This window comes from Lissotriton helveticus, chromosome 12 (genome assembly GCF_964261635.1).
Source record: "Lissotriton helveticus chromosome 12, aLisHel1.1, whole genome shotgun sequence".
NCBI classification, from domain to species: Eukaryota; Metazoa; Chordata; class Amphibia; order Caudata; family Salamandridae; genus Lissotriton; species Lissotriton helveticus.
Genome location: NC_136073.1, coordinates 751,358,401 through 751,381,126, shown reverse-complemented (window position 1 = coordinate 751,381,126; position 22,726 = coordinate 751,358,401).

Below are 22,726 nucleotides of genomic sequence, written 5' to 3'. Positions count from 1 at the left end.
CCGGCTCTGAGTCTCCTGAACTCCTTTTTACATCAGAGAGAGCAGCGAGTGATGCTTGGGGACTACCTCTCCCCTGTTAAGTCTTTGCAATGTGGGGTGCCACAGGGGTCGGCGTTGAGTCCGACCCTGTTCAATATCTATGTGGCCCCCCTTGCAAGGCTAGTAAGATCTCAGGGGATGGAGGTAGTGTCGTATGCCGACGACACGCAGATCATGGTGTCCCTGACCCACTCCGTGAACGTCACCTCGTCCAGCTTTAAAGCCTGTATGCAACTTGTTGCAGAATGGATGGTCTTCAACTCACTAAAGTTGAACGGTGACAAAACGGAGGTCCTGGTCTTCGGCAAAGACCAGGGTATGTGGTCAGGTGAGTGGTGGCCCTCATCGTTAGGCATCTGCCCCACACCCACCGAATCTGCTAGGAACCTAGGCGTCATTTTTGACACTCGGCTCTCCATGGAGCTTCAGGTCAATAGGACAGTGGCCACCTGTTGGGGGGTCATTGGAATTCTGAAAAGAATTGCTCACTATCTGTCCCCACAGGCACGCAAACAGGTTGTGGTTGCCCTTGTTGGCTCAAGGCTTGATTATTGCAACTCTCTTTATGCCGGGGCCAACAAGGGTATTCTACAACGCCTGCAGGTGATTCAAAACGCCGCGGCACGTTTTGTTTTGGCCCTCCCGTGGCGGTCCTCTGCAACCTTGGCAAGGAAGAGTCTCCACTGGTTGCCCATCCCTTCCAGAGTGTCGTTTAAGCTTCTTTGCCTTACCTACAGCGCCCTGAGGGCAGGCCCGAATGATGCTTTGGGGTCTTTGTTAACTAGGTATGTCCCAAATAGATGCCTCCGCTCTCTCGAGCTTAACCAACTGGTAGTCCCGCGCGCCAGGATGGCGAGATGGGGGAGCAAAGCCTTCTCCATTCTTGCACCACAACTGTGGAATGCTCTCCCCTTAGAGATAAAATCACAGCCTTCACTGGATCTCTTCAGGAAGGCATTGAAAACTTGGTGCTTCATTAAAGCCTACCAGTGAGCTCCTGGTTTCTGTTTGCCGTCAGCTAGTTTTGGAGTTAGGCGCCTTGACGCCCATTGGGCATAGTTGCGCGGAGATAAATAACATTTCATTCATTCATATCTTCATTGATAATCGTATAAGGCGAACCAGAATCTGCATAGATCTTAACATCAACACCACCAATGTTCATTAAACAAATAGGTTTGTTAATCATATCTTCATTACGAATCTTCAAAACTAACTGGTCATGTAAATTCATAACCAAATTATCCTCCGGATCTTTCTCAAAATCTTCATCCTCATCCATTTCATTCACAAACTTAACTTTACTTTTTTTCCTGTTACATGCTTTTGTCAAATGACCTTTTAATCCACAATTAGAGCATTTTGCTTTTAAGCCAGGACATCCTTCAAAAAGTCTGCCAAATGCTCCAAACTATTGCACCTAAAACATTTAAGTCTGGAATTTGATGAAGTTTGCGAATGTTTAGCATAAAAGGGTCTACTTGCACCAACAGTAATTTTGGAATTATAATTAAATTTCTTTCTGTCGACAGCATTCACCTTTCCAACCACTTCATTAGTGAGAGAACCATTATCTTGTTTCATAACATTCGCACACCTACCAGACATTTCTACCTTACGTGCAATAGCCAGAATATCGTCCAATGGAGAATCTCCATTAATCCATAGTCTATCTTGTATGGAAGAATTGTACGAGTGCATAACAATTTGGTCCCTAATAAGTTCTTCTTGTAACACACCAAATTTGCAATCCAGCGACATTTTTTTAAGGTCAGCAAGGTAACGATCAATATTCTCATCTTTGGCTTGTTTCCTTGAGAAAAATGTATACCTGGTTACACCTATACACACTTTAGGGGCAAAGTACGTGTCTAAATGTAGTAAAGTTAAGGCATAAACATTTAAATCTCCAGGAAAAGAAGGTTTAGTCATAGTTTCGTATACCTTCAATCCCACAGGACCTAACAAATGTAATAAAAGCCTTTTTTTTTTGAGCATGTGACATTTTACCCTCTTCATCTAAAGCATCAATATAGTTGCAAAAATAAGGTTTCCATTCTAACCATTTGAGTGGAGGTTCAGTGCCAGAGATCCAAAACGCCTGTGGGGCACTAATATTGTAATTAGGTTGAGTCATAGTGCCAATTCAATTTAACTTAAAGTTATATAAAGTTCCAATACAAATGACAATGTTAATCTTATTAATCACGAATTATAGAGAGAGAAGGAAATAATAAAAACACATTTGCTGAACAAAAGACTTTTAGAATTCTGGATTACATACTTCATATAATTTACCATCACTGAATATCATACCTCTGAATTACAAACACTAAATATAATATTTCTTGGATTACAGTGGTGTGAGAATCACCGTTTTAAATTACGGAAAATTGAAATAAATAAACGAATTAAAATTAATAAAAGTCAATAATGTTAAAATATTATTGGAATAAAGTGAATGGTGTGCGAATCACCGGAGATGATGTCGCACGAAGGAAGAGCGTACTCCTCGAAGACTTCACCTTCACCTTCTTCGAAGACTTAACTAAAATGGCCGCCAAATGTGTGCAGCGTGTAACGTCACATGCAAGCGTACCCACAATGCATCCTTAAGTGTGCAGTCTTCCGTAAGAGTCGGCTCCTCGATGAAATGAATAATTCCGAAGTAGAACTCGGAGGTAATTATCTTCAAATTGTGGTGCGTGCTTGTTGGACTCGGCCTCATGGCGTGGTCCTACGCCTCCGGCCTGGCGGGCCTGGGACGACATCGGCCCTCCGTCGACCCGCTGTCGACCCCCCTGAACACGAACCATCGACGAGAGCAGCCCCCCTGGCAACCCACGGCTCTCCTCCCTGGGACCCCGGCGGACCCTGCTCGCCAACACCACCGGTCTGGCGACCATGCCAGGCCACCATTTCCGGCCCGACTCCATCTTGGGCCCATCACGTCCCGAACACGTGGCCGCAGCCATCCCTGGCCCCGGCCTCCGCAAAGCCCCGACATCGAGGCACCAAGATCCTCCCAGGTGGTAGAGTGGCCACTTGGCGGATCCCGGAGGAGGGGAGTTTCGATGGGCCTCCAGCCGTCCCCGGACGCCTGGTATCGATCGCCCTCCAGCCTCCCTGGGCGCTGGCCCCACCCCCCTGCTGGGTGTCTAGACACCTTCATCCCGGCCCCTCTGACCCCCAGGCGCGAGGGTCCGGACATCAAAGGACTCCACTCCTATATCTGGGCCAGCCCTGGATTAGGACTTCAGTTGTATCTTGGAGTCGAGCTCTGCTGACCTGGTCGCGGCTGATCCTGATCCGAACTCTTGCACCTGGAACCTTCGAGGCCCTGCTGACGCTGTCGCGGCCTGACCAAGCTGAACCACCTTCGAGGCCCTGCTGACGCTGACGCGGCCTGACCAAACTGAACCACCTTCGAGGCCCTGCTGACGCTGTCGCGGCCTGACCAAGCTGAGCCACCTTCGAGGCCCTGCTGAAGCTGTTGCGGCCTGACCAAGCTGAACCACCTTCAAGGCCCTGCTGACGCTGTCGCGGCCTGACCGAACTGAACCACCTTCGAGGCCCTGCTGACGCTGTCGCGGCCTGACCAAGCTGAACCACCTTCGAGGCCCTGCTGACGCTGTCGCGGCCTGACCAAGCTGAACCACCTTCGAGGCCCTGCTGACGCTGTCGCGGCTAGACCGAACTGAACCATCTTCGAGGCCCTGCTGACGCTGTCGCGGCCTGACCCCTTGAACTATCCACGCACCAGTGGGTGCCAAGACTGTCCCGCTACCCCCTATCCCCGAAACCAAGACTTTACGGATCCCTCGATCCTTGCCTGCTAACCTGCCAGGAACTGGCCTTAATTGCTTATATAAAGATTCCTGTGAATATTCCTCCTGTGTGGTGTCCATCTGTAAGTAGTGTGATTGCTCAGCTGTTACGATTGTAGGAGAGGAGCCTCGCTAAAGAGGCCTCCCTACGGCGCTTGGCCTATTCCATACAGAGAGGTGGGTCTCGGGGCGGGCAGTCAGACACCTTCTGTCTCCCCTGGGGTCGCCTTTCCAACAGTGCCGGTGCGTGCTGGTGCGTGCTGGTAACGGAGGCTTAAACGGTGTGACAGCAATTGTTCTTTTTTAAATACTGTTCGTATCACGATGCTGATCAATGCCAAATTGCCGATTTAGACTCCTTTCCAAAGACGCGGCTTTTCACACACAGGAACCTCCCAGCATCGAATTCCAAAATACGGTTAAAGTCGTGAAAGCAAAACGATTCTAGCTTACCACAACCTCAGCACAAACATCCAGTATAAAAGATAACACCATGAAGTTAGTTCCAAATCACAAAACGGTGAAAGTATTTTCAAAAGCGTTTCCAAAGCTTTTCATCAGAATTTCTTCCAGAGCATCTCATTTAAATAATCCATTGTTATTCCGTAAAATCAGCAATCCAAGTAAAAAGATAATATATCCAAGTTGCTCACGTAGGTTCTGCTCTTCGAATCCCGTCGCCAGTGTAATAAAGAATAAATGCAGGAAATGTAGATAAGTATTCTTTAATAACTCGAAGAGCTCAATGGTATGTCTTCCAGTAAGTTCAGCATCTCAGGAACAACTGTCCTTTACAAATGATGCACAGTATGATGACACCTACATTCTACATTCTAACAATGACCTAAGCAGGCTCATGCACAAGGAATGAATATAATTACATTTAAGAAATGCAAACACAACAGGATGTCCCTAAGTCAGATGTGTGTGCTGCAGTCCAACATAGTCTAAGATAACTTCAGCTTCACATCATGGAGACACGATGGACAGAACGCTGGGACAATCACGTGACTGTGCGCGCTCAGAAGGTAACTGCCACGTGTAGTTCAAGAAAATTTAATCTGTTTTAGTTCAAGCATGGCAACTAAAAATTAAGTACCTTTGTTGCTACTGCAAAACACCAACCGCACTTTCTCCACGATCGGAGAGGCACTCAAACAGCTGCACAGTTCCTGTTTGCGGCGCCGTTATGCTCTCATTTCTCCTTTAAATACAAATCGGTCGCACAAGAGTAGCAATTGACTTACATTTGGGGAAAGTGACGACAGGTTTTGTGGCATCTTGTTTCTATTTTCTTCGTTTGTGACAGAAGACTAATTGGACCGCCGATTTGATGATTCAGGGGTCGCGTGCCTCATGAGAGTTTTCCTTCTCTTCACCTTATGTCAACTGCCAGACCCCATTTACAAGGCTGGGGTCCGATCCTTGCCCCGATCAGCACAAACAAGTGCAAGTCTTTAGAGTGCTGACATTGATGGTCACTTTCAAACAGTATTTATTAGCGTCGGAGTTTAACTTTATTCTGGCTTGGCAATTACATAGTGTAAATGCACCATCTAGTGGCGATAAGTTTAAATGACACATGCAGGGATAAATAAGCTATGACAAGTAACTGACTCACGATTAAGGCGAGTGACGTCAGTGTCGTGCCTTCCCCTTAATTACCACAGGAGCCAGATGGTAGGATTTAACACGTCTTTATTCGTTCGTGTCCTACCCTTAACTGCCCCTCGGTCCTTGTCCCTCCTATTCCTGTTCCTGTTCCTAGCTCCGCCCCCCAACCACTAGACTGCATCACGACACGACATCTCCCCCCTTTCTTAACAAAACAAAGTTAATTTCCGGAACGTCTATAGTTTCTTGGTCAGCTGCACAGGGCTGCGACCCGTCTGTTTGAGTCATGGGACACATCTCCATTGCAAACTCAAGCTCAGTCTGTTTCTCAGGCGTCAGCAGGGTGCAATCTGTTGGAGATACTTCGTTGTGTCTTTCCGGCTGTCTTGACAGGAGTATCGCTTCTTGTGATGTGGCTGGCGATGGCTCCGCTAGATGTCGGCTGCCCGCATTCTTTTGTAGTTCTTGTTTGGGTGGCAATTGATCTCTTACATATGTGGACGTTGTTTTGGTTCTCTTCCAAGCGCCTGCATGCACTCCTATTTCTCGTTGTCTTACTCGGTCAGGGGCAACACTGTCCTCATGTCCGTGGACAGGCATACCAGACATCATCGGTGCACGTTTCCCTTCTAACTGATGATGATAACCTCTCTTTCCCAACGTGTTGGCCCTTCTGGGTAGGGTGACTGGGTGGTCCTTCCCCGCCCGGCGGGTACAGTCACCTGCATCTGTGCTTCTTCTGTGCCCCCTTTGCGTAAGCCTTGCTGACCCTTTCAATGGTGACGGTATGTCCTTCACGTCATGATGTTCCTGGGGCTGGCATGGCATGTTGTTCTGTGGGGAGTTCAGGCATTGCGGGTTGTTGGCCTGAGGTGTGTTGCTTTGGACAGGGAAGACGGTCTTTGCTTCCACTGTGTTTTCAGGTGGTGGACACCGTGACCGTTGTCGGTACCAGGATTCTGTTGATCTGAGTGATTGTCCGGACATGCTTTCTAAATCGGTCGATGACACACTCCTGGAGTTGACGTTATCGAGGAGACACTCCTCTGGGTGCATCTCTTGAAGTGTCTTTTGTGTTATTGCTGTGACGGGGTTGTTTGCTAGCCAGGTATTTACTTCTTTGGTTTGGTCTTGGAACATTCGACTCTTCTCTGTTTTCTCCTGATCACAGATGACTTGAGCGTATGCGTCTTGAGTTGTTCGAGTGTGTGTTTGTATCGGTTTCTGGAAATGGCGTGGCTTGTCCCCTCGCCTGTGTTTGATCCTTTCCTCATAACCGTTGAGTCGACTGTCGTCGGTCTCCTCTGTGTGGTCTGTGTCTCTGCTTGATGTTTCTCCAGAGTAGTGTGTTAGTTTCCGGAGGTAACGTGACTTGTCCCCTCGCCGGTGTTTCGTATTTTCGTCATAGCCGTTGAACAGACTGTCTTCGGCCTCCTCTGTGTGGTCTGTGTCACTGCTTGATATTTCTCCCGAGTAGTGTGTTAAGTGACTTCTCAACGTTATGTCAATCAGGCTGTCACGATTCCTGTTTGTCCCAGTCTTTCGTACACCCTTATCCATTGTCTTTTGTGTTGGTGACTTAGGGGGTTCCCTGTCACTTTGTCTCTCACGGTGTCCTGCCTCTCGTCCGCCTTCGCTCTCCCTCTCTCGGGTTTTGTTTGTCTCCTGGGCTTTCTTCACGGACATGGGGGATATCTTTTTCCTTTCCTTTGCCCTTTGTATTGTTGACTCAGGGAGTTCTCTGTCACTTTGTCTCTCATGGTATCTTATCTCTGGTCCGCTGTCACTTCGTCTCTCATGATATCTTGCCTCTAGTCCGCCTTCGCCCTCCCTCTCTCGGGTTTTGTTTGTCTCCTGGGCTTTCCTCGCGGACGGGGGGATGTCTCTTTTCTTCTCTTTTTGTTTCCTGCGTCCTGATGAAATTCTTTGGATGATTCCCTCGCTGTGACCCGCTCTCCAACTTCGGCTCTCCTGATGATCTCTTTTAGCGAGAACCGCCCTTGAATGATTTTGCGCTTGGTGTCGGGTTTTGAACAGCCTTCAATCACCCGCAGTCGGATTGCATCTTCATTTGTGAAGGTGTCGAAGTGGCAACATTTCACTAGACGTTGCAGCCGGGTAATGAAACTTGGTAAGGATTCTAAAGGTTCCTGCCGTGCTGCGTTGAAAGCAATGCGTTCACGATCCACGTCTTCCTTTGCGTAGAAATGAGCGAGCAGCGTCTCTCTGAGTTCCCTGTATGTCTCTGTGTCTTTTGTTGAAAATGTTTTGATTAGGCGTCGGCCTTCGTGACCCACCAGCTGAAGCACTAGTAGTCGACGTTTGCTATCCCTTCGCTCGCTGGTCGTTGCAAGGAATTCGTCCAACGACTCCAGCCACCTTGACCATTCGGGACCTAAACAGTGGTCGCTAGTCTGTGCTACTGGAGGAGGTACTCCGATGCAGGGGTTGGGTTTATGCGTGTCTTTCCTCACTGGCATGATGGTGGAATGCGCAAGCGTCAGTTAGAAGGACTTGGTTTCTTGAGATCAGCTTGGTCGTCACTCACCCGTTGGCGGTATGTTTCTTTTGTCGTAGTTGTTGCGTTTGATTGTTCGTATTTGCTTATGCTTGTTGTTTGCCAATGTATGTTGTGGTTTCCTCCCGTCTTTACCGCTATTTGTGTCTTGCTGTTGCTTGTGCTTGTTGGCAGTATTTCTTTCTTTGCCAGTGTTTGTTGGGCTTCTTGCTGTCTTCTTGTACCTGCTTGTGCTTGTGTGCGATATTTCTTCTGTGCTTGCATTTGCCAGTGTTTGATGTGTTTCACTTCTTGTCTTTACTAGTGTTCGTTAGTTTGTTTATTGTCGCTTTGCTCGTGCTTCTTTTCTTATTCTATCTCTTGCACTTGCTTATTATTTCTTCTTGCACTTGCCACATAAGATTCAATAGGGGCCTATGGCTGGCGCCTGACTTTAAGATGGCCGCCGTTTGGGACACAAATAGTTTCTTTCTCAATCACAGCTTCATTCTCAAAATTTCATTTGCTTTACTCCCTTGAGCTTTGGGCAGCCGTTAATGTATTTTGCACAGACATTCAGGCGTGTGAGGACTCACCCTCTTGTTGCTGCTCATGGCTGGCTGTCCTCACGCGTTCTCCTCGGCTGTGGTGCTGATTCGCGCCGGTTTTCTCAATGTCAACTCCCGCGGTGTGAAAACCACCGTTTGGCAGGGCGGGCACAGTTTCTTTGAAACAGCGCCGATCCTTGCGCTTTGGGCAGCATACGCGCGCGCTGCGAGAGGTGACCCTGGTTTCGAGCCCCCGCATGCTACGCCGACACAGGCTGCAGGCTCACCGTGTTCGCTGGCCGTTTCTCCCGAACTAGGGACACTCCGGTGGCCCTCCAACAGTGCAGGCAGCTCCTTTCTTTTAGTTACCGGCCACTGGATTCTGGGGCAGCATTCAGGCGCGGCGTGTGGAGCATTCCGTTTTCGCGCTCCTCACACGCTGCGCCGACACGGGCTGCAGGCTCTCTGTTTTCCTGGCCGTCACTGGATTCTGGGGCAGCATTCAGGCGCGGCGTGTGGAGTATTCCGTTTCGCGCTCCTCACACGCTGCGCCGACACGGGCTGCAGGCTCTCTGTTTTCCTGGCCGTCACTGGATTCTGGGGCAGCATTCAGGCGCGGCGTGTGGAGCATTCCGTTTCGCACTCCTCACACGCTGCGCCGACACGGGCTGCAGGCTCTCTGTTTTCCTGGCCGTCACTGGATTCTGGGGCAGCATTCAGGCGCGGCGTGTGGAGCATTCCGTTTTCGCGCTCCTCACACGCTGCGCCGACACGGGCTGCAGGCTCTCTGTTTTCCTGGCCGTTCACGGACGGCAGGGGTCTTAGGCAATGTGGGCTTCAGTACCTATCCCACCCTCGTCGCCATTGTCGTGCCTTCCCCTTAATTACCAGAGGAGCCAGATGGTAGGATTTAACACGTCTTTATTCGTTCGTGTCCTACCCTTAACTGCCCCTCGGTCCTTGTCCCTCCTATTCCTGTTCCTGTTCCTAGCTCCGCCCCCCCAACCACTAGACTGCATCACGACACGACAGTCAGAAGTTTGTTTCTTTTTCCTGTCCGCAATGTAATAGTGGCTGGTACCTGTGGTTGTTTTCTTTTTCCAGTGGTCCTCTAGTTTCTCTTGTTTCTGGAAACAGCTGGGAAATACTTGTGGCAGGTTTACCACATTGCTCAGGTTAGCACTAGCAGTTTCTTTTTGCTAATGATACAGGCAGTAGATGGGTTTCTTCGTTTCTTTTTCTTTAGTTTTCTCTTGTTTTTCACGTTTTTTCCTTCTTGTGGCCACGTTGCTGGCAGCAGGTGGATGGGCTGCCTTGGGTTCTTAATGCAAGGTGCTGCTCAAAGCTGTGATTGTTTCTTCTCTGGTCTGGTCAGCTAAATCGTCGCCAAATTGTTGTAGATTGATCTCAGGACACTTCTAGTTAGTTGCATGTAGATTTATTGTAAGACACAGCTGAGTGCATACCTCCCCAGCTGACTGGACCATCAACTGGCAAGAGTAGAACACTCCGGTACAAGTTAGAACACACATAGTTATTCTGTGAGGCTAAGGAGGTAAGAACACAAAGGAAGGGCTAACGACCACTGTCAGCCATGTTACATGAAGAACTGATTTACAATACTTTACTGCGCATGCATCAACTGCATTTAGGTAGTATGACGAGCTGTCGCTTGGAGGGAAATTCTTGCGCATGAGCAGAAGGTACTAAAATGGAGTCTTGAAGACTTGTGTGCTTGGCATCTGCTTATTGAAAACTAAGTTGAGTGATTTTACTAATGCTAATGCGGGGATAAGTCTAATAAATAAACTGGGATAGAGTAGAGGTGGGTGGTATATAGTAAAACCATTTATTTTCTAAAGTAACGTCTGTCTTTCTGACTTTATCACTAATGCGTATTTGGGCCTCTCATGTATGGCTGGAGTGGGCTGAACCATGTGATATTCATGCGTGGGCACTGAAAGGTAATCCACAATGATAACACAGAGGTTGGACAGAAGGCAAGGTCGCAGAATGCCCAAGCCTGAGAACGGGTGGTGAAAAGTTCAACTGAATGGACCTGCATGTTAGAATTTGAACAAATGTTGCAAATGAAACATGAATGCTGGTGGGAAATACATGTTGTGAATACAATTTAAGGGATGGGTTTGCAAACAATGGGATTACTGAATTAAATCACATATAAGCATGGTGTGATGATCTTCCCATTTGCCTGACCAATCAGATTTAGTATTTTTACGATATTGAAACAATAATGGGTGGAACATGAAGAATGAAAGGTACAATTGAGATAGCTTTAGTTAGTTAGTCAGATGCAGATTTGCCGAATGCAGAGGAGAGTTTGGGAGATGCTGATGCTGGGAGAGATGCTGTGAGATGATGATGAAGAATCAAATGCAGAACCTACTATCCTAATTTAATTAGGGTTAGACAGAAGATCGTGGAAGAATCTCGAGGAGGAATACAGTGTCAGAGAGGGGTGCTATGCAAGCATTGGTATTCTAGAGAGGTCATCTATCCTGTCCTGATTCCTGTTCTGAAGTCTTTTTCGCCTGATCTATCCTGAGGGACCCTTACCATCCCTTTGGCCCGGGGGTTGGTCCTAACACCATTCTTGGTAATATAATTTCACACTATCTGCAGATGTTGTTTACTCTCCGTCCTTTCCCTTTCTGAGCATTGATGATTGCATGAGTCTAAAGTATATGTTTTATGATTTAATTGAATGTTCTCTCCTAAGAATGATGGTGACTGCACTGTGTACTTGAGATGGTCCACATGCGTTTGAGATTTAGATAAAGACTTAAAACTTCCCAGAGTCTGGGGTTAATTACATTAGATAAAAGTATAAGTTAGCTTATATCATTTTCACCATCAACTAGTTCAACTAATGGCCCATAGACCAGAGGAATTAACTTTTTGATCAATGAAAGGAGAATTAGGAATAGTAATTAACAAATCTTGAAACTGTTAAATAAATGTATAAACTTTGACTCCAGTGGTTTACTCAACCAAGTGTGTGTGTTTATGGGCCCAGGTGAGTGTATGGTAGAGGACTATCTGTTGTTGGTATGCCGCTGGATCACCACGACCAGCGAAAAGTAACACACGCCCATGCCCCCAGCTGCAGAGGTAATCCCCAACGTTCACGCAAAATCGCATTTGCAATGGTTGGGAGAAAAACTGTTATTTATAAATGTTGAAATACTAGAAACACTGCCATTTTCATCATTATTGCTACATACACAAGAACAAATATTTTATTTTAAATGCTGTTTGAGAACTTGTTCTGTTTTGTATCTTTCTTCACTTGGAGCCTGGACCCCAATAGAATGCTCAGCACATGGGGCAAGCCCCCAACAAACAACAGAGGAAGTGGGATGTCTGATAAACGTGTGGTTTGGGAGTGAGATTGGACACAGTCCCCCGGTCATGAGCCAGAGTCCTCCCCCCTCCCCTTCCATCGCCCTCTCTCTGTTAAAGGGTGAAGGATCTGTCAGGCACCTGAGAGGGGTCATTCAAGGCATCAAGCCGTCATCTGTGCTTCAAACACGCAGAAAATAATATTTAGCCAAATGTCTGTATTTTCAATTTCGTCTAATTAACAATGTTGGTCTCTCTTGTGGGTTACCTGTTTTCTTGTTTTTGGTGGTGAGTGCTTTAAAATCATTAGAAATGAGTCCAGTAGCTCTGACTTCTTAGATCTTGGGGAACCTGGGGGAGGTCCCCGGGTGAGGTAAGGAACAGGAAAGACAAGGTACTGGTGCTAGATGCTGGAGTAGAGGAAATTGACTCTTTTTTGCTGGGCAGGAGAGTTTGAGGTCTTTATTCTGAGTACAGCACATGTTATGAACTAATGGCAAAGAACTCTGTATTTAAGGCCTTGCAGAAGGAGAAAGAACAAGAACAGTGCTTCGATGTGACCACAAAGCAGGCAGAGAGTAGGCAGTGCAAGCTTACATCGTAGCGTTACAAATGCAGCGCAGGCAGCACCAATGCACCCTTCCCTCACAGACAGAAGAGGTACAGCACATTCAGCAGCAGTGCAAGCTTCCCTCCCATAGAAAACAGGTAGAATATAGTCAGCAGAAGTGCAAGATTCCCTCCCATAATGAACAGGTGAGGCACAGGCAGCACCTGTTCAAACATCCCTTCTGTAGAGAGCCGGTACAGTACAGTTCGGAGCAGTGCAAGCTTCCCTTACATAGAGAGCAGGTACAGTACAGTCAGCAGCAGTGCAAGCTTCCCTCACACAGACCACTACAAGCCTCTCGCATGCAGAAAGAACAACACATGCAGCAGCAGTACAAGCTTCCCTTACATAGAGAGCAGGTACAGTACAGTCAGCAGCAGTGCAAGCTTCCCTCACACAGACCACTACAAGCCTCTCGCATGCAGAAAGAACAACACATGCAGCAGCAGTACAAGCTTCCCTCACATAGAGAACATAGGCAGCAAAGGCAGTATCAGTCCAAGCTTCCCTCCTGTATAGAACCGGTACAGTACAGTCAGCAGCTGCACACGCTTTCCTCCCACAGAGAACAGGCACATTACAGTCATCAGCAGTGTAAGCTTCCCCCCCATATAGAACAGGTGTAGCACAGGCAGCATCAGTCCAAATATCCCCCCCCATAGAGAGCAGGTACAGAAAGGTAAGCACCACTGCAACTTTCCCTAACACAGAAATCTACAAGTATCTCTTGCATACAGAAAGGACAGCACAGGCAGCTGCAATGCAAGCTACCCTCACGTAGAGAACAGATAGAACACATGCAGCATTAGTCCAAGCTTCCCTCCCATAGAGAGCAGATACAGTGCAGACAGCAGCAGTGCAAGCTTCCCTCACACAGAGAACAACAAGCTTCTCTTGCATACAGAAAGTACAGCACAGGCAGCAGCAAAAGTTCAGGCTTCCCTCCCATAGAGAATTGGTACAGCACAGGCAGCATCACTCCCTCCCCAGTCCTGCCATCGGCCAATGGCTGACGCCATCCCTCCCATCCTTTAGAACGCCCGCACCGTGGCGGAAAAACCACCGCCGTTAAGGCGTTAGAAAGCAGGTAAGAAATACAGCAGAATTGCAAGATTCCCTCACACGGAGAACTACAAGCTTCTCTCACAAACAGAAAGGACAGCACAGTCAGCAGCACTGCAATATTCCCTTACACAGAGAACTACAAGCTTCCCTTGCATACAGAAAGGACAGCATAGGCATTAGCAGTTCAGTGTTCCCTACCGTAAAGAGCAGGCACAGTACAGGCAGCATCAGTCACAGATTCCCTTCCCTCACATAGTGAACAGGTGCACCATGGGGCAGCATGGGGGCAGCATGGTAGGGGGCTGAGATAATTATAAACAAGCATTTGCAATTCAATAGGTCTCGCATTTGCGAGAGTTTGAGCCATTGGCATTGTAAATGACAATGCCTGTTATTTATGTGTATTGAAAACTTGCAAGAGGTGCGTAAACATGTGCTTTGTATGTATAGTCCTTGCTTACGAGAAATAGGTTTGGCAGTTAAAGAGGTGCCGTTATAGCCAGACTCGTAAGCAATGACTATAATTACAGAGTTTGTGTTTACATGTCGCTTGCAGGTTTGCAAAACACATAAATAAAAGGCATTGTCATTTACAAAAAATCACGCAACTGCGAGACCTATTGCAGTGTAAAAACTTGTTTAAGGGTAGGCAGTGGTCCGTGGGACCACTGCCTGCTTTGAAAAAATGTTTTGTACAAACCTTCCCAAAGGGGAAGGGGTCCTTTGGGGACCCCTTCCCATTTGCTAATGGGTTACTACCTGCTTGAAGTAGGTGGTAACATGCATATGTTTTGCGACCACATTTCGGTCCCTCTTCGTATGTTGGCCATCAGTGAGATGGCCGCTCCCCTGAAGATTGCCTTGAACAAGTCACAGTGAGTGTTATAGGAAGTGTTATTCGGGCCATTGTAGCTAAAGTAGTTATGTATTGTTTGGGCTAATTGTTCCCTCTTTGCGGTGTCTCTTATAATATGTGTCAGAAACCTCCACGTTCTATGCCTTCTGTCTGCAGTGGTATCCAATAGTACAAGGTCCACTTGACTATGGACAAAGACAGTTTCCCCCTTAATTATGATAACTTCAACCCTTTCCATAAGGTCTTTGGATAAGAAGAACATATAAATGTGTATGTATGATTTATGTACCTGCGAGTTGAAGGAGTATTCTTTGCTGTTCTACTATACCTAATTCAATTAATTGTCACTTCTGTGTTATTTTTAGGTTGTTTTTGACTCATTCAAAGTGTGGGTTACCCTGTCTCTCTCGACTTCCCAAATCAGGTTGAAATCTTCTCCTGGGATAACCTCGCCGACTGCAGGGCCAATTAGAGAGCCCAAAAGCTGGATGAGTAATTGATCCAGCTGAGTACTGGGTGCATATATGTTGGTAAGGTTAAAAAGGGAGTCAGGTTTCACTGATTAAATATTGATGTACAAAATATCAATATACAAAAATATTGATGCAAAAATATAGAATACAAAAATATTGACTCCCTATATTTAAACAGGTAAGTACAAGAATATTGAATACAGTAAAAAATATAGATGTACAAAATATCGACCTAAAAATATATATAACATAAAATAAATGTATTAAATATTAATAATATTTGTAACAAAATAAATTACATTTAATATACGTTTTAACTAAATATAACAAATAAACTTAATTAACAAAAATATAAACACACAAACATAAAAATGTATACATATACATATATTTACTCAAATATAATGTATTAACTATTAGATTTATTTCATTTTTAAACTTTTAAATATAAAAATAAAATAAATACAAATATCAATAATTTAAAATTAAAAACAAACCACTTTACAATTAATTCAAACATTTAACTAAAACAAAAAACATACATTTTGCAAAACAATAAATAAAACAGTAGGGAAAGTGCAGGATAGCGGAGGGATAACAATTACTATTCCCACTCCAGTGAGTGCAACAATAGGGAAAGTGCAGGTTAGCGGATGAGTAATAATTACTATTGCCACTCCAGTGAGTGTTACAGCAGGGACAGTGCAGGATAGCGGATGAGTAAAAATTACTATTCCCACTCCAGTGAGTACAACAGTAGGGAAAGAGCTGGATGGCGGATGAGTAAAAATTACTATTCCCACTGCAGTGAGTGCAACAGTAGGGAAAGTGCTGGACGGCAGAGGCTTAAAAATTAGTATTCCGATTCCAGTGAGTGCAGAATTAGGGAAAGTGCTGGATAGCAGAGGGGTACAAATTATTAATCCCACTCCAGTGAGTGCAACAGTAGGGATAGAGCTGGATAGCGGATGAGTAAAAATTACTATTCCCGCTCCAATGAGTGCAACAGTAGGGAAAGTGCCGTCAGCGTAATATATTTATTGTGCAGTTAATTAAAACCTTTACAGAAGTTAGCCTTCTCCTATAAACAATAAAACATCAATTTAAAAGGCTGATAGCCACGATTAAGAACACACATTGAAATTACAGAAGCGATCCTCTCCCCCGGCCTTGGTGACCCATAGTCCAGTTTCTACATTTTTGTTTTCAGAGTTTTAGCAGCAGTTAATAAGGTGGAATTACCCCCCTGGTCAGAGTCTTGACTGCAGATTGAAGGTAGGCGAATAAGTGCAATTTTAAAGCGCCTAATGCAGCCTCAGCATTGATTGCTTAGTACAAGATGTCCGATGTTAGCCTATTGATGCTTTTTCTTGGTGTGTGCAAAAATGCTTAGTGCTTGATGTGCAAAGCACTGTTGTGGCTATTACGCAATGAATTAACAGGCTGTCTGCATCCCTGTTCCAGTGCAACTTCTCCGTTGGTCTGGCAGCTTCCGTTTCAGTCGGAGATCGGCAGCAGCTAAAAATTTTACCAGGCAGCAGCTTGTTGTATATCTTCACCGGAAAAGCTTGCGAGCACCGCTTATCTACATGACCGTATTTGTTTCTTGTTAAAGATAGGTCTAAGTAGTGACCGGCGCTCCTGCATCAGTTCCCGGCATATGGTTATAATGTGGACTATGTCCTCCTCTCCTTCCCTACAGAGACGGCAGATTGCTGGCTTCGGAGGGTGTAACCATAGGGGCAGGTGGTATGCGGATGGCAATAAGCCCAACCGGTGTTTCAAAAACGTATATTTGGTTGTTTTGGAGAAGTTAGAAAGGAGGTATGCTTGAGGAGTTGCCTTACTGTAGGACTATACAGTGAGCCAGCCATGTGTCCGTTCTACTAAGACCGCTTTGTCTTGTATGAGAGATTCATTTTTGACAATCTTGTTTACAATTCTTTTGAAGCTTGCCATAGACCCTGACGATGCCCAAAGTTGCCGTAACCCCAGGTGGTCCAATGCAGTATCCAAGAACTGCCTAGCTGGGCAGGTTTTAGAGGCTGGATGGAGAAGGGTTAAACATTACTATTCCCACTCCAGTGAGTGTAACAGTAGGAAAAGTGCTGGATGGCGGAGGTGTTAAAATTACTATTCCCCCTCAAGTTAGTGCAACAGTAAGGAAAGTGTTGGATAGCAGAGAAACAAACTTTAATAATAACATTTAAATATTTTTTAAAATGTAAACAACATAAAAAATAAATAAACAATATTTTAAAAATAGCAGATTAAATATATTAAACATTAACATTAAATATATGAATTGCAAATATTAACCAACATTTTTTTTAAACAATAATATATTTATTTAATTTCCTAGTGTATAAAACCACACCAATAAAAAAAGCTTCAACATTTTCATAATAATATATTTCCCTAATTAACATAATTATTAATCATTTGACAAATTATTATTAATAAAAATAATGAATCAACATTGATTTAATATGTATTCTTTAAAACTATGGGGCCGATTCCGATGTCACTCGTAATGGCTCCGAACGCGATCCGGCCGGGAAAAGTACGAGTCGGACGCGTGTTTTCCGACCAACTCGTACCACTGTACGAGCGCGCAAGTACAATACAGGAAACGTGAAATCGCTGACTGAGATGCATCTGGTTCCGGATCACTCCGTACGTGTCGGCCATAAGTGAACCATGTCATGCAAGAGAGGTGATTTCTGACTGAGCCAGTACGATGCACAATTAGCACAGCCATATTGAGACAGAGTTTCTCAAAAAAGCTCCAGGAAGCAGACTTCAGGGTCTGCTCCGGACCCCCTTTCCCCTGTAGCCTTATGAGTCCGTCACAGGTGGGACACTAGGGTGCCCCCAACATGTGCATGTATGGTGCGGGTGGCACAGATGCATCCCCACTACAGGGGGCGTCCTTTTGTGCAAAGTACCTTTTTCGTCATTGGTAGCTGTAGTACTGGAAAATATCGAGAAAGGCCATACTTAAAACATTACCAAATAACCAGTCAGTTGGCAGTGAAGAAATAGCAATCGTTTATTAACAAAGAGACTCTGCGCAGAGGAACCCCCTCGTCCACACCAAAATCAGTGCGCCGAGAAGACTGATGATTTACACATGAGACAAGTCATTTATACCTTAGTTACATTACATGAAATAACCATATTTGGCATCCTCCCAATAGGTACAGGATCTTAAGGAATAACCATATATGGCACACAAAGCCTGCTCAGAAGTCTGTCTCTGCTATTATGGGGAAGGTCAGAAAGGGTAACTCCCTTCGTCTTGGTACATGGGAGTAACAGCCTGGCGCCGGCAAGAATGTGCTTATCACCTCTGAATCCAGATGCGACCTTGGGCCTTAGATTGGAGAAAAACATCGTGAATTCAGCTGTCCTGTAACTCAACTAATTGGGACTCGCTCAGTAACATGAAAAACAGCAGGTGATCACTACCCAGGCCCGAGTCGACAAATACAAAATGGCGTTAGTGTGGTTTCTCTAAATAAGGTGTAACTTAAACTATAAAAAGAACCAAAAGCTACTCTTCGTTATTAACACTATATGGTACATAACAATGAATACACATGTATGCAGCTACATCAGGCTAAAAATGTCATATTAGTAATGACAGAAACGGAATTCTGTACCACATAGCCTATGTACATGTCAAATAACAGGCTCCCATTGACTTCAATGGGGCTCCGAGCGACCCGTGTCCATAAGCATGTGTTCACATCATACTCGGCCGTTCGGAGCCCCGGAGTGTAAGTCGGTCGGAAAGCACTTTGGATCCTACTGGGACGGAGGGCTTTCCTAACGAGATCGGAATCTGCCCCTGTAATATTCACAACACACATCTAAAATTAAGTACACAAATATCATAATTAATTACTAATCAATTATTTTTAATTAATTCACTAATATTCATTAATAAATTACTTCCAACGCTTCCCACTATTTTCACCTATGAACACCACACCTGGGGCCAGAGTTACAATAACTGGTGCATCCCTGCTGATCAGCAGAGATGCCCCAGTTATTTTGCGTGACATTAGGAACCCCTTGGCCACCATGGATGCGCCGCATTTACAATGCGGCGCACCGTGGCGTAAGGTGATACAGATTCGTGACGCTTCTGTCAGCTTATAGGTGACACAGTGCTGGAGTCGTGTCGCAAGTGCGACGCAACTCCAACACTGCTCAGGGTAGTCCCATACCCATAGTGCTGTGGCACTCCTTACGCCTGCTACAATCAAAGCATAAGGGTTTGACGCCACAGGGACGTAAAAGTGACTCCATGAAATCTTGTAGATTTCACTGCTTCACTTTTATGGGGCTTCCTTGTGATGGGACACCCACCCTGCATACATTATACCTGATGCAGGTATAATGTAGTGCAGGGGTTTACAACGTGACACATCTCACTAGATGCGTCACAGTGCAAATCTGACGCATGGTGGCGCATTGTTTACGATGCCGCTGCATCACAGAAGTGACGCAGCAGTGTGGTAAAAATGTCACAAGGGGCTTGTAAATCTGCCCCCTATAATTTTTACACAATTAACATAATTAATTGCCAATTAATTAATTAAAATTAATTAACAACTAATTATTAAATCATCAACTAAAAACTAAATTATTTCCCACCATTTCCACCATTTTCACTTACAAACAGCACAACACACAAATAAAAATAATTATGTTTATAAATGTATTTTTATGTGTTGGCTTTATGGCAAAATGTCGAATAAAAGCTTTACAACAATTACACAATTAATACAATTTTTTAACAATTAGTTAATTAATTAAAATTAATTAACAACTAATTATTACATAATTGATAAAAAATTATTTTACACATTTAACACTATAACATCTTAATTCAACAATTATTAATAAATGAAAATTATTCTATACATTTTATATAATTAAATTACTTCCCACCCTATTCCCCTATAAACCCACAACCCGCGACGGTACTAAAAACGCAAAATTCAAATAAAACGAATTTAATACCTACTAACATTTTTCACATATAAAAACACAAACAAATCTTATACAAAAAATACATGCATCACACACATATAAAATATATACTAACATACATAACATTAATAGAACATTTATATTTTTAACATCTATATTTTTGCAAATCATATTAAACATTTAAATATTTTTTACATCTATATTTATGCAAACGATATTAAACACTTCGAACATCAACATTACTCACCCAAAATCGATACTCTGCACAACAATATTTTGTCTTTCGATATTCTTGAGCCATAATATTTTTGCAATGATAGTCAGGTAAGTCGATATGTGTGATTCAATATTTAGGGCCCCATTAGTATGGAGGGCGGATTTTGTCCGTACGCCATACCCTTGGGAAATGGGACTGCCCGCTGAGGGTGTGGTGGTCCTGCACTCCCGATTAGGAGGCGCCCGCCACACTGGCGGGTGTATGGCGCATCTGCAACATTGCGGTGGGTGGTGCAGAGCGCACCACCCGCCGCAATTCCACAAAGGCAGGTTGTGCGCTTCAATACACAACGTGACAGGCACCGCGTGGTGCCTGCCACGTTGTTCATTGAAAGGCAGGGGGGTACCATAGGTAACCCCCATGTGCACCCCCCCATGTGCACCCCTCACCCCCTGGAGACCCTGGGGGCCCGCAACAGGCCCTCACAAGCAGACTCTGCATGCCTTTAAGGCATGTTCATGGCCACATTGTAATATGGCTGGCAGTGTCTGAAAGACACCGCCACCATATTGAACCCTTTTCCGCCCGGTCGACTTGTCGACCGGGCGGAATAGCGGCAGCCGGTCTTTCCATCCACCGCGGACCCCCCAGCCACTGTAATATGGCGGGGAGTCTTTGATGCAAGGATGGTGGGCGGATCGCCCCTACCGGGCCAGCGGTGACTTAATCTCTGCACTGGGAGTCAGCTATCAGTGCTTGCATCATTAGACTCCTGCCTTCCCTGCCTCTTAACATGTTGCATGTGTATTGGGATGTCTCTTCTAATCAGTATGGCTGCTCTACCATCTAGGTATCTTCAGAAGCCCTGTATTACTGTGGTTAACACCTGTGTTTGATTCTGAATTGGTCTTGTTTTAGAGGTGGATTTCTTATACGACTATATCTACTTGTTGTCTCCAAAGATATCCAGACCATGCATCATGTGGTGAGTTAAGATCCCTTACATTTAAAGTGATATATTTAACAGAGTTGTATTAGGTGTAAAGGCTATTGAGACTCAGTGCCCCTGCGTCTCTTTTGCCAAGTGTTGTGTGGTGAATCGATTACCACTTAACAGAACTAGAAGTACTAACAAATCATAACTTTGTCACCTATGCGAATAGGGAATACTCAAGTCTCTATTCGTGTTTGATCATCATTCTTATCTTCTCAACCTCATCATCATGCGCTGAGGTTGGTCTGCATAGTCCTTGTACCATGAACAGGGAGGGTCATAGTGTTGTCTTTTATCCCCGCCTGCTGCCCCACCAGAGCAGCTAATCATCTAATGACTTCATTCTGCGCGCTATCACAGTTGCTTTGCATGGTTTACCCTCTTGTCTATGCACAGCTGTACATTGCAATTAGTGTTAAATATTCAGGTCATAAAAAAGTCTAAAATCAATCAATCAATCAAGTAAGTTGTATTCGATTTTTGCATAAAAATAACATAAAGGTGTACAGTTTAAAAACACATATTCAGTACATTATTAAAATTATGTTATAAGGTGTTTAATTTTACACGGTTTGATAAAAAAATGGCAATTAGTACTATTCAGACCTGTGTGCTTTACACAGTTCATATACAAATAACTTTTTTACATTTGATTGTGCTTTTTAAAAATGATAAAATTGATCTTGAAAAACATTCATTATCTAAAAACTACAGACAATTTGCAGAAAAGAACTACGTGAATAGATGATTGCTGAGACATTTCGCACGGACAATTACTCAATATTTTTGACAAATTATTAATCATAGGAAAGCTGACCAATCGATAACAAATTCCAAGTCTAAGGCGAGTCAGTACAAATCTATCATACCCGCTTGATAAAATTATGAAATAAGGCTGAATACCACGGGCACTTAAAATCATTTGGTTAGATTGTACCGATTTTCGTGATGCCTCAGCAGTGAATCTGTTTGTCTCCAAATGTATCATACAATATTTTTTAAAAACCTTTCTGGAGATGGTGAACATGGAAGCTGGGTCATCATAGTATTCAGGACGGCCCAGATCAATCATAAAATCTTTTATGTATTTTAACCAAGGAATCTCCAGTACATGATCCAGCTTAAGGCTATCTTTTATAATGTTGCGGTTAAAGGAAGTGTTTATTGAAGTCCAGATCCAGTGCCATAAGAGTACCGGTTGGGCTTTTATTAGGTCTGAAATGAATGGGATCCCTAATTCTATGTGTCATACATGGGTTGAAGTACTACATGGAACTGCCAGGAGAAATTTTTAAAAGGTGTTCTTAACCTGCTGGATGGGTTTTACATCACAATATCCCCACACGCCTGCACCATACATTGCTGTCCTGATACATTTAGCTTGGTAGATGCACAGCAACTCAACAGGGGGGTCTTCTTCCTGGTTTGTAGGCAAAATTAACAAGAGCTACAGTGACTTTCATAAAAAGTAGTTTTCTAGTCTTGACAGCTTGGCACCATGAACCCTTATGGTTGAATAATATGCCTAGGTAGGACTATGTGGTAGTAGTTCCCACCTTATTATATCTATGAACATGTCCCTACATTTCACACTACCTTTCCCGCACTTCATTATGAAT